This window comes from Schistocerca serialis, chromosome 2 (genome assembly GCF_023864345.2).
Source record: "Schistocerca serialis cubense isolate TAMUIC-IGC-003099 chromosome 2, iqSchSeri2.2, whole genome shotgun sequence".
Classification (NCBI taxonomy): domain Eukaryota; kingdom Metazoa; phylum Arthropoda; class Insecta; order Orthoptera; family Acrididae; genus Schistocerca; species Schistocerca serialis.
Window position 1 is genome coordinate 127,957,317 of NC_064639.1, and position 11,889 is coordinate 127,969,205.

General features: G+C 43.2%; 1 pseudogene; it reads left to right on the plus strand.

The window, feature by feature from the left end:
• Positions 1 to 11,161: 11,161 nt before the first annotated feature.
• Positions 11,162 to 11,279, plus strand: LOC126459684 (5S ribosomal RNA; annotated as a pseudogene).
• The last annotated feature ends 610 nt before the right edge of the window (positions 11,280 to 11,889 follow it).

The window sequence follows — 11,889 nt, forward strand, 5'->3', positions numbered from 1 at the left end:
TCTCTGACAGAGTTACAATGTCATCGGTAAACCTCAAAGTTTTTATTTCTTCTCCATGGATTAGGTTTAAGTAGTTCTAAGTCTAGGGGACTGATGACCTCAGCTGTCAAGTCCCATAGTGCTTAGAGCCATTTGAACCAATAACCGGTGTAAACGCCATAATATTGAATGCAAGCATGCAAACGTGCATGTATTGTGTTGTACAAGTGGCGGATACCATTTTGTGGGATGGAGTTCCATGCCCGTTACTTAGGAGTGCTGTATTCTGATTCTCGTGTGCGACTGTGATGGTGTTATCCTAACGCATTAATTCCTCCACGGCAGACCGTCAATGCACAGTATTACTGTTCGTTTTTGGAGCATCACCTGCGACCAGCTTTGCGAAGGAAGCGGCGACACTTTCTCCGCAACCCACCCATCATTTTGCACGACAATGCGCGGGCGCACACAGCGCAAGCTGTGGCTGCTCTGTTCGGTCGATGGGACCGGAAAGTACTCTACCATCCACCATACTACCCGGACTTAAGTCCCTGTGACTTTGATTTGATTCCGACGATGAAGGAGCCACTTCGTGGCATTCGCTTCAGAATTGTTCGAGAGATTCGACAGGCAGTAGATCGCTGCAATCCCACCATCAACAGAACAGGCTGTGCTAACGGTATACTACACCTTCCACCTCGCTGGCAACGGGTTCTACACATCGCTGGTGACTACTGTGAAGGACAGTATCAGGTGCAAACATGTAACTCTTTTGTATCGGTTGTGAATACATAGTTGCCGCTAGTTAAGTTCCAACCCTCGTATTTTAAAAAAAATCTTCCCCTTATAGTTTTTGAGAAAAGTTGATTTTTTGGGACTCTGCACATATGCAAAGCTGCGCATATATTGTCGAATTAAGTGATAAATTTTATTCTTTGACACTTTGCGCATATGCAAAACCGCGCATTTATAATCGAAATGAGTGCTGAAATGGACTCAACAGCAAAAAGCTGAAACACTTCAAAACTGTAGAATTAGCGAAAATAATGAAAAACTGAAATGATATCTTCAGTTAGAGTATATTTGCATGCTACTGAGTGACTTTAAATCCATAAATTGAGGTGAAACAGTTATTTACCTAATTCAAACGAATATTTATTTCATATTTTTCTTATTAAACAAAATCTTGAAACAAAAATATCAAAATTACAACAATAGAGAAAAACTTAAATGAGTTATAATCAAAATATGTATAAGTGATTTCATTTTTTTGTGAAATGAGGTGAAACAGTTATTTGTCTTATTCAGGCACAAGTTTACTTTACATTTTTCATGTGAAACAAATGTGTAGCCTTTGCACTCTGGATTTTTGCACGTTGTTCTTTTGTAATGCTAAATCGGCCAGTGGTTTACTGGAACCAATCGTACATCTTTTGGTGGTAGCGAAGATCCCTTGACTTGTATTCTCTTGTTCTCTACTGGCTCCAAGCTGCTTGGTCTTCCACGCTTTCTTGGCTCCTGGGCCACCTGGCATAGAGTTTGGGCTAACTCAGTCCTAAACCTCTTTTGGTGCATGGGTGTGTCTGTTGATCCTGTTTCAAGAAGCATTCTTCGGTGCAGTATCCATGAATTTATTACCATTGTATCAAGCAGGTGAAAAAAATAGACGAAGATACCATCTCTGCGTGCTCCTTTTTCTTCGTATCAAATCTTCTGATTTTGGAAGTTCTCCAACAGAAGTGGAGAGGAAACTGACGTTGTTGTCATTGTACAAAACAGTAGAAATGTCAACTGACTCAAAATTTGTTGTGAATTTCTCTGAATAACAGCATGATTCTTTTTTGTGTTCTTTTTCGTCACTGAAGTCGCAGTTAGGAATTCTGTCGGATCATTTTCCTGTCCGACGTGAATTACGAATTTGTGAGCAAACCCCAACTCACCACAAAGCATAAAGAGTGTGTAACCCCATTTGTGTTGTTTATCTTTCATATACGTTTTCATGTGGTGTCTGTCCTTGGTAGCACACATGTGTTCATCAATTGAAAGACGTGCATCCATTGGTACTGAAAGACGTATTTGGTTCAAATACTCTAGTATTGGTCGTATTTTCTATAGTTTGTCACTTTCAGGACCTTGGTTGGGGGTCTGGTTGCTTCAGGTTGTCATTCAAATGCAAATTACTATACAATTTCTCGAAGTACTTCTGTGACATAGTCTGTTTTACCAACTCAACTCCAAATACATCATTCCATAGATTACGGATGTTGGCTGGTGGGGCCAAAGCACTGATGATACATTTGCGAAAAAATTTATAAATCTCATAATTTGTACAATCAGTTGGCTTGTTTGAATTTTGTTGAACAGCGTATAAATTTGTTACATCCACAATTTTTTATATAATTTCATCAGAGAGCAAATATTTAAAAAAATTGTTACAGTTTAGATTGCTCTAGAACTGATTGCTGTAATGTGTCTTTTCCTGTGAATGGGAACTTGTCGGAAGAGGGAGGAAAACTTTGCTTTTTCCATAAAACGTTATGTTTTTTATGTTTCTTCTATTGGCATTAGGAATTTTAGTTCGAATTTCCTTGAACATTTCCCTTAGCTGTATTGGATACATTTGCGATTGGTTCTGTTTGGACATCAGTTCCATGATCACTATCGTAATCTGGAGATTTATTGTTGGATCTTCGTCAGAATCGTCGAATTCCAGCCCATCTTCACTCTCCGAAGGGCAAACCATCGCCATCAATTCATCTGATGTCAAAATCTTTCGCTTTCCATTATCCCAGTACACAATGGGATCCATCGCAGTAATGGTTTGTCAGCAATAGTACAGCAAACTGAAACAAAAAGCATGTCGTTGGAATTTGTATTATGTAAGATTTGAAAACAACACTGCAACCATATCTCGTACTTTTGCAGATGTGCAAATGGAATAATATTACTTATTAATTACTTGTTGATTAGCAGAAATATGCATGAACACGAAGACACATTCACCACTGTTATTGAATCACGAATATATACAGGGTGAGTGGTTCATTGATAGTGACCGGGCCAAATATCTCACGAAATAAGCATCAAACGAAAAAACTACAAAGAACGAAACTCGTCTAGCTTGAAGGGGGAAACCAGATGGCGCTATGGTTGGTCCGCTAGATGGCGCTGCCATAGGTCAAACGGATATCAACTGCGTTTCTTAAAATAGGAACCCCCATTTTTTATTACACATTCGTGTAGTACGTAAAGAAATATGAATGTTTTAGTTGAACCACTTTTTTCGCTTTGTGATAGATGGCGCTGTAATAGTCACAAACGTATAACTACGTGGTATCACGTAACATTCCGCCAGTGCGGACGGTATTTGCTTCGTGATACATTACCCGTACTAATGGACTGTTTACCAATTGCGGAAAAGGTCGATATCGTGTTGATGCATGGCTATTGTGATCAAAATGCTCAACGGGCGCGTGCTATGTATGCTGATCGGTATCCTGGACGACATCATCCAAGTGTCCGGACCGTTCGCCGGATAGTTACGTTATTATAGGACACAAGAAGCGTTCAGCCACATATGAAACGTCAACCGCGACCTGCAACAAATGATGATGCCCAAGTAGGTGTTTCAGCTGCTGTTGCGGCTAATCCGCACATCAGTAGCAGACAAACTGCGCGAGAATCGGGAATCTCAAAAACGTCGGTGTTGAGAATGCTACATCAACATCGATTGCACCGTGCCACCTTTCTATGCACCAGGAATTGCATGGAGACGACTTTGAACGTCGTGTACAGTTCTGCCACTGGGCACAAGAGAAATTACGGGACGAGGACAGATTTTTTGCACGTGTTCTATTTAGCGACGAAGCGTCATTCACTAACAGCGGTAACCTAAAACCGGCATAATATGCACTATTGGGCACCGGAAAATCCACGATGGCTGCGACAAGTGGAACATCAGCGACCTTGGCGGGTTAATGTATGGTGCGGCATTATGGGAGGAAGGATAATTGGCCCCCGTTTTATCGATGGCAATCTAAATGGTACAATGTATGCTAATTTCCTACGTAATCTTCCACCGGTGTTACTATAAGATGTTTCACTGCATGACAGAATGGCGATGTACTTCCAACATGATGGATGTCCCGCACATAGCTCGCGTGCGGTTGAAGCGGATTGAATAGCATATTTCATGACAGGTGGACTGGTCGTCGAAGCATCATACCGTGGCCCGCACGTTCACCGGATCTGACGTCCCAGGATTTCTTTCTGTGGGGAAAGTTGAAGGATATTTGCTATCGTGATCCACCGACAACGCCTGACAACATGCGTCAGCGCATTGTCAATGCATGTGCGAACATTACGGAAGGCGAACTACTCGCTGTCGAGAGGAACGTCGTTACACGTATTGCCAAATGCATTGAGGTTGACGGACATCATGTTGAGCATTTATTGCATTAAGGGGATACGGAATCGGATTTTGGGTTAAAAAATCGAATTTTTTTTATTGGCGTATTATATTCTGCCACGTTTCCTCTTTAAAATGACGTATCATACATAGCTCTACTACAATTATAACTATTTTATTTTTATATATTTGTGAGATCGGGTATTGCGCTTTAGTTATACACGTCTCTCGTGGCTGACCATGAACTTTTTGGCAGTACCTTTAAAGTGACATGAATTCAAATATCCCGGTTTCCAGCGACTATTTATACACTAGTTGCCGGAAAATGTTTCTCTCTGGTTTCCTCAAGTTACTCTTTGACTTTGTGGCGGGACTGTTTTGTAAACAGTGTGATATAAGAAAGTAGTTGTTGTTGAGTTATTTCGTATTTAGTGCTTCATTTTTCGCAGTGAAAATGCCTAGAGCTAAAGCAAAAGTATTTAAAAAGCGTGTGAACTGGCAAAAGAAAAGAAATAATGATTCATTAGCAAAGCAAAGCAGTTCATCATCATCACTGTTGGAAAATGTGAATCCACTTATTACTGATTTGCCGAACGAACTTACACCAAATGAAAACAGTGCTTCTCATAAAAAACTAAGAGATTTGGAAGAGAAATATAATTTACTTGATAGAGGGAATGAAGTTTTTGAACTCATTGATACGAATATATTGTGTGAAGCTCTTGAAAACAGTTTGTGCTGCAAAAAATGTCATGGAAACGTTTCTCTGAAATTAGATTCCCATGTTGGCCTGGCTGCCCAGTTTAATTTAATATGCAGTGTTTGTAAATACAGCTGTAAGTTTCCAAGTTCGGTTTCAGTAACTGTAAATAATGGATACTAGAAAACTGAACTTTATAGTGTAAATATTAGGTTAGTTTATGGATTGCGAGCAATTGGTAAGGGCAAAGCAGCTGGTGATATGCTATGTGGTGTTCTAAATCTTCCAAGTGCACCTTCAAAGTTTGAAGCTTACAATTATGTACTAGGATCTGCAGTTGAAGATGTAGCACAGAAGTCAATGCAGGTTGCTGTGGAAGAAGCAGTGGAAGAAAATGACGGCAGTCGTGACCTCACAGTGGCGTTTGATGGCACGTGGCAGAAAAGGGGCCACACCTCCAACAATGGTGTTGTAACAGCAACTAGTGTTGATACTGGCAAGGTTATTGATGTTGCAATAATGTCTAAATACTGTAGGTGCACAGGCAGGCTGAAAAATGAACACAGTGATGACTGTATTGCTAATTATTATGGTAGTAGTGGTGGCATGGAGGTTGCTGGGGTGAAGAAAATTTTTCATCGCTCTTCACAGTGGTATAATGTTCGCTATGTCAAATATCTGGGAGATGGTGACTCTAAAGCATTCAAAGAAGTTTTGGAAAGCAAACCATATGGGAACAGTGTAAATATAAGCAAACTTGAATGTATAGGACATGTGCAGAAGAGAATGGGTGCCAGGCTGAGAAGGTTAAAATCAGTTATGAAAGGGAAAAAACTAGATGATGGGAAAACCTTGGATGGCAGAGGAAGATTGACTGATTCCATAATAGACCACATTCAGAACTGCTATGGCCTTGCAATCAGGCAAAATACAGGCAATCTTGAAGAAATGAGGAGAGCTATATGGGCTTTATATTTCCACACCGCATCCACGGATGAGCATCCACAAAATGGTTTGTGCCCCAAAGGTGAAAACAGCTGGTGTAAATACAATAGGGGACTAACAACAGGAGAGAAATACATTCACCACCACAGTCTACCATCAGCCATCATGGCAGAAATAAAGCCCATTTTCAGAGATCTGGCTGACAGAAGTCTTCTGATGAAATGTCTTCACGGAAAAACGCAGAACCCCAACGAGTGCTTGAATAGTGTGATATGGCATCGTCTCCCAAAAACAGTGTTTGTCGGAATTAATACACTACATTTTGGTGTGTATGATGCTGTGGCAACCTTCAATCTTGGAAATATAACTAAATGCCAGGTCCTTCAAAAGTTGGGTATGTGTGTTGGTTCCCGTACGGTACGTGCTATGTTCTTTTTAGATCAGCACAGACTAAGGCATGCTGATAATATAATCAAGACATTAGTGAAAAAAGCAAGACAGGTGCAGAGGGGTGCCAAAAGAAGACTTGAAGATGATTATGAAGACTGTGAAGGGGGTATTAGCTACGGATCAGGAATGTTTTAATCTTCTTTCTCCGTTTCCCGTAAGTTTACTTTTTACTTCATCTAGGAACATTATCTCAGGTACTGGTCAACGTAGAAGTCTGAAATTTTTATGACGTAGTGACATAGGTCCCTATTACATACTGAAACAACGATTTTTTAATTACTTGATTTACAAAAGACTTAGGGGTGATAGTCTAGTAAAAAGCGATGGAAAAAATTTACTTAAAAATAAATGTACAATATCTCTGTAAGAAAATACTTTGACAATAAACTGTTGTTTCAGTATTGTTGTAACATATGAATGCACATACAGTAAAATTTTTACCTCTGTCTCCAGTAGTTTGTGAGAAAATGTTCCCTATAGTAGGCATATATTAACATTGCGGGGATAGGTGATTCCGTATCCCCTTAATGTGGTATCTGCAGGTAATCACGCTGTAACAGCATGCGTTCTCAGAAATGATAAGTTCAAAAAGGTACATGTATCACATTGGAACAACCGAAATAACATGTTCAACGTAACTACGTTCTGCATTTTAATTTAAAAAAACCTACCTGTAACCAACTGTTCGTCTAAAATTGTGAGCCATATGTTTGTAACTGTTACAGCGCCATCTGTCACAAAGTGAAAAAAGTGGGCTAACTGAAACATTCATATTTCTTTACGTACTACACGAATATGTAATAAAAATGGGGGTTCCTATTTAAAAAAACGCAGTTGATATGCGTTTGACCTATGGCAGCGCCATCTAGCGGGCCAACCATAGCGTCATCTGGTTTCCCCTTCAAGCTAGACAAGTTTCGTTCTTTGTAGTTTTTTCGTTTGACGCTTATTTCGTGAGATATTTTGCCCGGTCACGATCAATGGACCACCCTGTATATATTATTTTCGTTTTCACCACGTGTACAGACACTTAAAAGATGGCGCTTCATGCCAAACTGAAGTTTCTGTATACGCAACCAATTTAAGTCGTATAAGTCGACAGTGGCGCGGACTAGTGGCAAATTCTTGCACACAGTTATAGATACGTAGCATTGCAGTTGTGTAAAGGGGACTTCAACGTTGCAGCGGCAAAGACACGTGAGAAAATTTCGTTTAATTCCGCTTTGTAGATATGCAAAGCTGCGTAGTGAAGGGTTAGGCCTATCCTCGTGACGTACGCGCTGCGTCTGTCTTCACGTGGGCCTCGAGTCGGCTTATCCGCCCCCACTTCGCGACTGTTCGGTTCCGCGCAGTGACCACGGGAAATCAATATGTAACTGAAAAGGTACCCGGTAAAGGTCCAAACATTGCCGCGTGCTATCGACAGCTTGCCCGCATTTAGACGCGCAGTCGAGAATTATTAAATCCGTCTCAAATAGTTACTCGCCCCGCGGCGGAGACCTCTGCTGGCACTCTCGTAAGAGCTTCAGTGTTACGTACTGTGACGTAAGCGCCGCGATCTGTCTATCTCGCGGGCCTCGTGCGTGAAGTCTTGTTAACTGAGTGCTACCGCCCAACCCCCAATCTGGGGGTTTCGGGCAACACCCTCCTGCCGTCATGGGGGTCCGTACGGGCAGACAGCGTGACGTCATAGACTGCAGGTGGTCTGGGCTGAGCAACAGGCGGGAGAGGGCGTCTGGCCGTTCGCTGGCGATCGATAGAGGCGTGGCGAGCCGCGGGGCAGCAGCGCCCGCAGGCAAGTTAGCACGCCGCCGCCGCCGCCGACACATCCCGTAGTACACTGCCACGCCGCTCTGCTCTCCGATCCGTGGCTCGCTTCTGGAGGTGAGCTGTGAGTTTTAAAAATAGGGCAGCCACAGCCAAAGTAATTATAATCAGTTATTCAAAATGACAGTCACAGCCGGCCGGGGTGGCCGAGCGGTTCTAGGCTCTACAGTCTGGAACCGCGCGACCGCTACGGTCGCAGGTTCGAATTCTGCCTCGGGCATGGATGTGTGTGATGTTCTTAGGTTAGTTAGGTTTAAGTAGTTCTAAGTTCTAGGGCACTGATGACCTCAGAAGTTAAGTCCCATAGTGCCCAGAGCCATTTGACACATTTGACAGTCACAATCGCATGATTTATTTTGCCGTCAGCCGGTTTCAACCCGCGATGGGGTCATCTTCAGGACAATTTACACTGTAAAGTTGTAATACTAGTAAGTAATCATGTACGCAATCTACAAGCAGTTAGTCAAAGTTAGCCGCGCGGGATTAGCCGAGCGGTCTGGGACGCTGCAGTCATGGACTGTGCGGCTGGTCCCAGCAGAGGTTCGAGTCGTCCTTCGGGCATTGGTGTGTGTGTTTGTCCTTAGCTAGCCGGCACGGTAGCTCAGCGTGTTCGGTCAGAGGGTTAGCTGCCCTCTGTAATAAAAAATCGATCAACAACTAACTTACACGAATGTCTTACGACGTCCGCCCCGAGCAGATGCAACGGACAAAAGCGAACAAAATGAGATTTAAAGAAGAAAAAAAAGCGTTCTAAGGCGCCGCAGTCATGGACTGTGCGGCTGGTCTCGGCGGAGGTTCGAGTCCTCCCTCGGGCATGGGTGTGTGTGTTTGTCCTTAGGATAATTTAGGTTAAGTAGTGTGTAAGCTTAGGGACTGATGACCTTAGCAGTTAAGTCCCATAAGATTTCACACACATTTGAACATATTTTTTAGTCAAAGTTACAAAAATAAATAGATTTTTATACCCATTTGGTCGCCCGCTGGAGTCGTCACTCTGCCTGTGCACGGTTGGTAACTGTGTGTTGTGTTGGCGGAAGAGCTAACACCGTGTTACGAGAGGAGGCCGAAGTGCAAGCGTTTTAGCTCACGCAGGCTGGCGTGAGGAGGGAAGGACTATACTGACGTCTGGAACATGGCAAGGAATTAGAGTTCAGAAAGCGGACGTAATTAGTGTGATACTTAACTTTCATCCATTAATGATGAACGTCGCTCTTGACGGTACATGATTCACAACATTATCTGTTCAGAATACATTCTTGAAGATGAATATGGCGCATTGCTAGGTCGTAGCAAATGACGTAGCTGAAGGCTATGCTAAACTGTCGTCTCTCCAAATGAGAGCGTATCTAGACAGTGAACCATCGCTAGCAAAGTCGGCTCTGCAACTGGGCGAGTGCTAGGAAGTCTCTCTAGACCTGCCGTGTGGCGGCGCTCGGTCTGCAATCACTGATAGTGGCGACACGCGGGTCCGACGTATACTAACGGACCGCGGCCGATTTAAAGGCTACCACCTAGCAAGTGTGGTGTCTGGCGGTGACACCACACTGTGCATGGTTGGCTATCTGCATGAGCTGAAATAACGGCCAACAACACGTGGGCAGACGCTAACGCCCTCCACGGTGACCAACGGTAGTTACATGCTTAAGCAAGAAATCGTAAATTTTAAAGTTTGTTCCAATTGTAATATAAAGCATAATAAATAAAGAGAGGGAGAAATTTTAAAAATAGGTTTAAAGAACACACCACGGTAATAGCACGCAATAAATCGCTATTTGGACAAGGAAGTTCTCTAAATTTTGCAAGATGTCTATCATGGGTCCCTTCTGGACCACATGAAATACCCGTAGATTCTTTTCTATATTAATTTCTGTGTGTTTCTCGGCATCTAGGTGTTGTCCAAATAGCCATTTATTGCGTGCTATTCCCGTGGTATGTTCTTTGAACCTAGTTTTAAAATTTCTCCCTGTCTTTATTTATTATGCTTTATACTACAACTGGAACAAACTTTAAAATATATGATTTCTTGCTTAAGCATGTAACTACTGTTGGTCACCGTGGAGGGCGTTACCGTCTGCCCACGTGTTGTTGGCCGTTATTTAAGCTCATGCAGAGAGCCAACCATGCACACGACTCCAGCGAGCGACCAAATGGGTATAAAAATCTATTTATTTATGTAACTTCGACTAATTGCTTGTAGATTACGTACATGATTACTTACTAATATTATAACTTTACAGTATAAATTGCCCTGAAGATGACCCCATCACGGGTTGAAACCGGTTGGCGGCAAAATAAATAAAGCGATTGTCACTGTCATTTTGAATAATTGATTATAAGTAAATTAATCGTTGTTATCTCCACACAACTATGTTGTCTAAAAAAATAAAGTAATTATAGTAACTGACTGACCATTCCTTCAAAACACTGAGGTGACAAAAAGTCGTGTGATGCCTCCTAATACCGCCCTTTTGCCCAGCGTACTGCGACAGCTTGACACGGCAAGGACTCAACAAGTCGGAATTCCTGTGCAGAGACAATGAGCCACGCTGCCCTCCATAATAGCCAAAGTGTCGCCGGTGCAGGATTTTGCGCACGAATTGACCTCTCGATTACGCCCCATAATTGTTCGATGGGATTCATGTCGGGCGATCTGGGTGGCCAAAGCATTTGCTCGAATTGTCCAGAACGTTCTTCAAACCAATCGCGAACAATTGAAGATATGCGCGGAAAAGCGGGGTAACCTAAAAATGTAAAAACTTAGAGATAAGTGTTGCCATCTGTTTCACTCCACTTGGCACTGGTCTGATCACTAAATATCACATTAGGATACTTAGGGGTAAGACCAATGTCAGGGCAACGGCCTTGCCGCAGTGGACACACCGGTTCCCGTGAGATCGCCGAAGTTAAGCGCTGTCGGGCGTGGTCGGCACTTGGATGGGTGACCATCCAGGCCGCCATGCGCTGTTGCCATTTTTCGGGGTGCACTCAGCCTCGTGATGCCAATTGAGGAGCTACTCGACCGAGAAGTAGCGGCTTCGGTCAAGAATACCATCATAACGACTGGGAGAGCGGTGTGCTGACCCCACGCCCCTACTATCCGCATCCGCAACTGAGGATGACACGGCGGTCGGATGGTGCCGGTAGGCCACTCGTGGCCTGAAGACGGAGTGCTAAGACCAATGTCAATTTTATAGTACCCGTACCTAGCGACAGATGGCAACGGTTATCTCCAAGCTTTTACATTTGAGGGTTAGCCTGTCTGTCCGCGCATGTCTTCGATTGTGGCCCGGTGACTTGGCGCACAGTCATCCTTAAAAATTCCATCGTTGTTTGGCTGCAGGTGGCCTTCAGGTAGCCCAACATAGCCATTTTCAGTTGGACCAGAAGACCCAGTCCATTCCATGTAAACACAGCCTACCTCACTATAGAGCCACCACCAGCTCGCACAGTTTCTTGCCGACAACTTGGCTCCGTGGCTTCGTAGGGTCAGCGCTACATTCGAACCCTACCATCACTTCTTACCAACTGAAATTGGGATTCATGTGACTAGGCCACGATTTTTGAATCGTCTAGGGTCCAA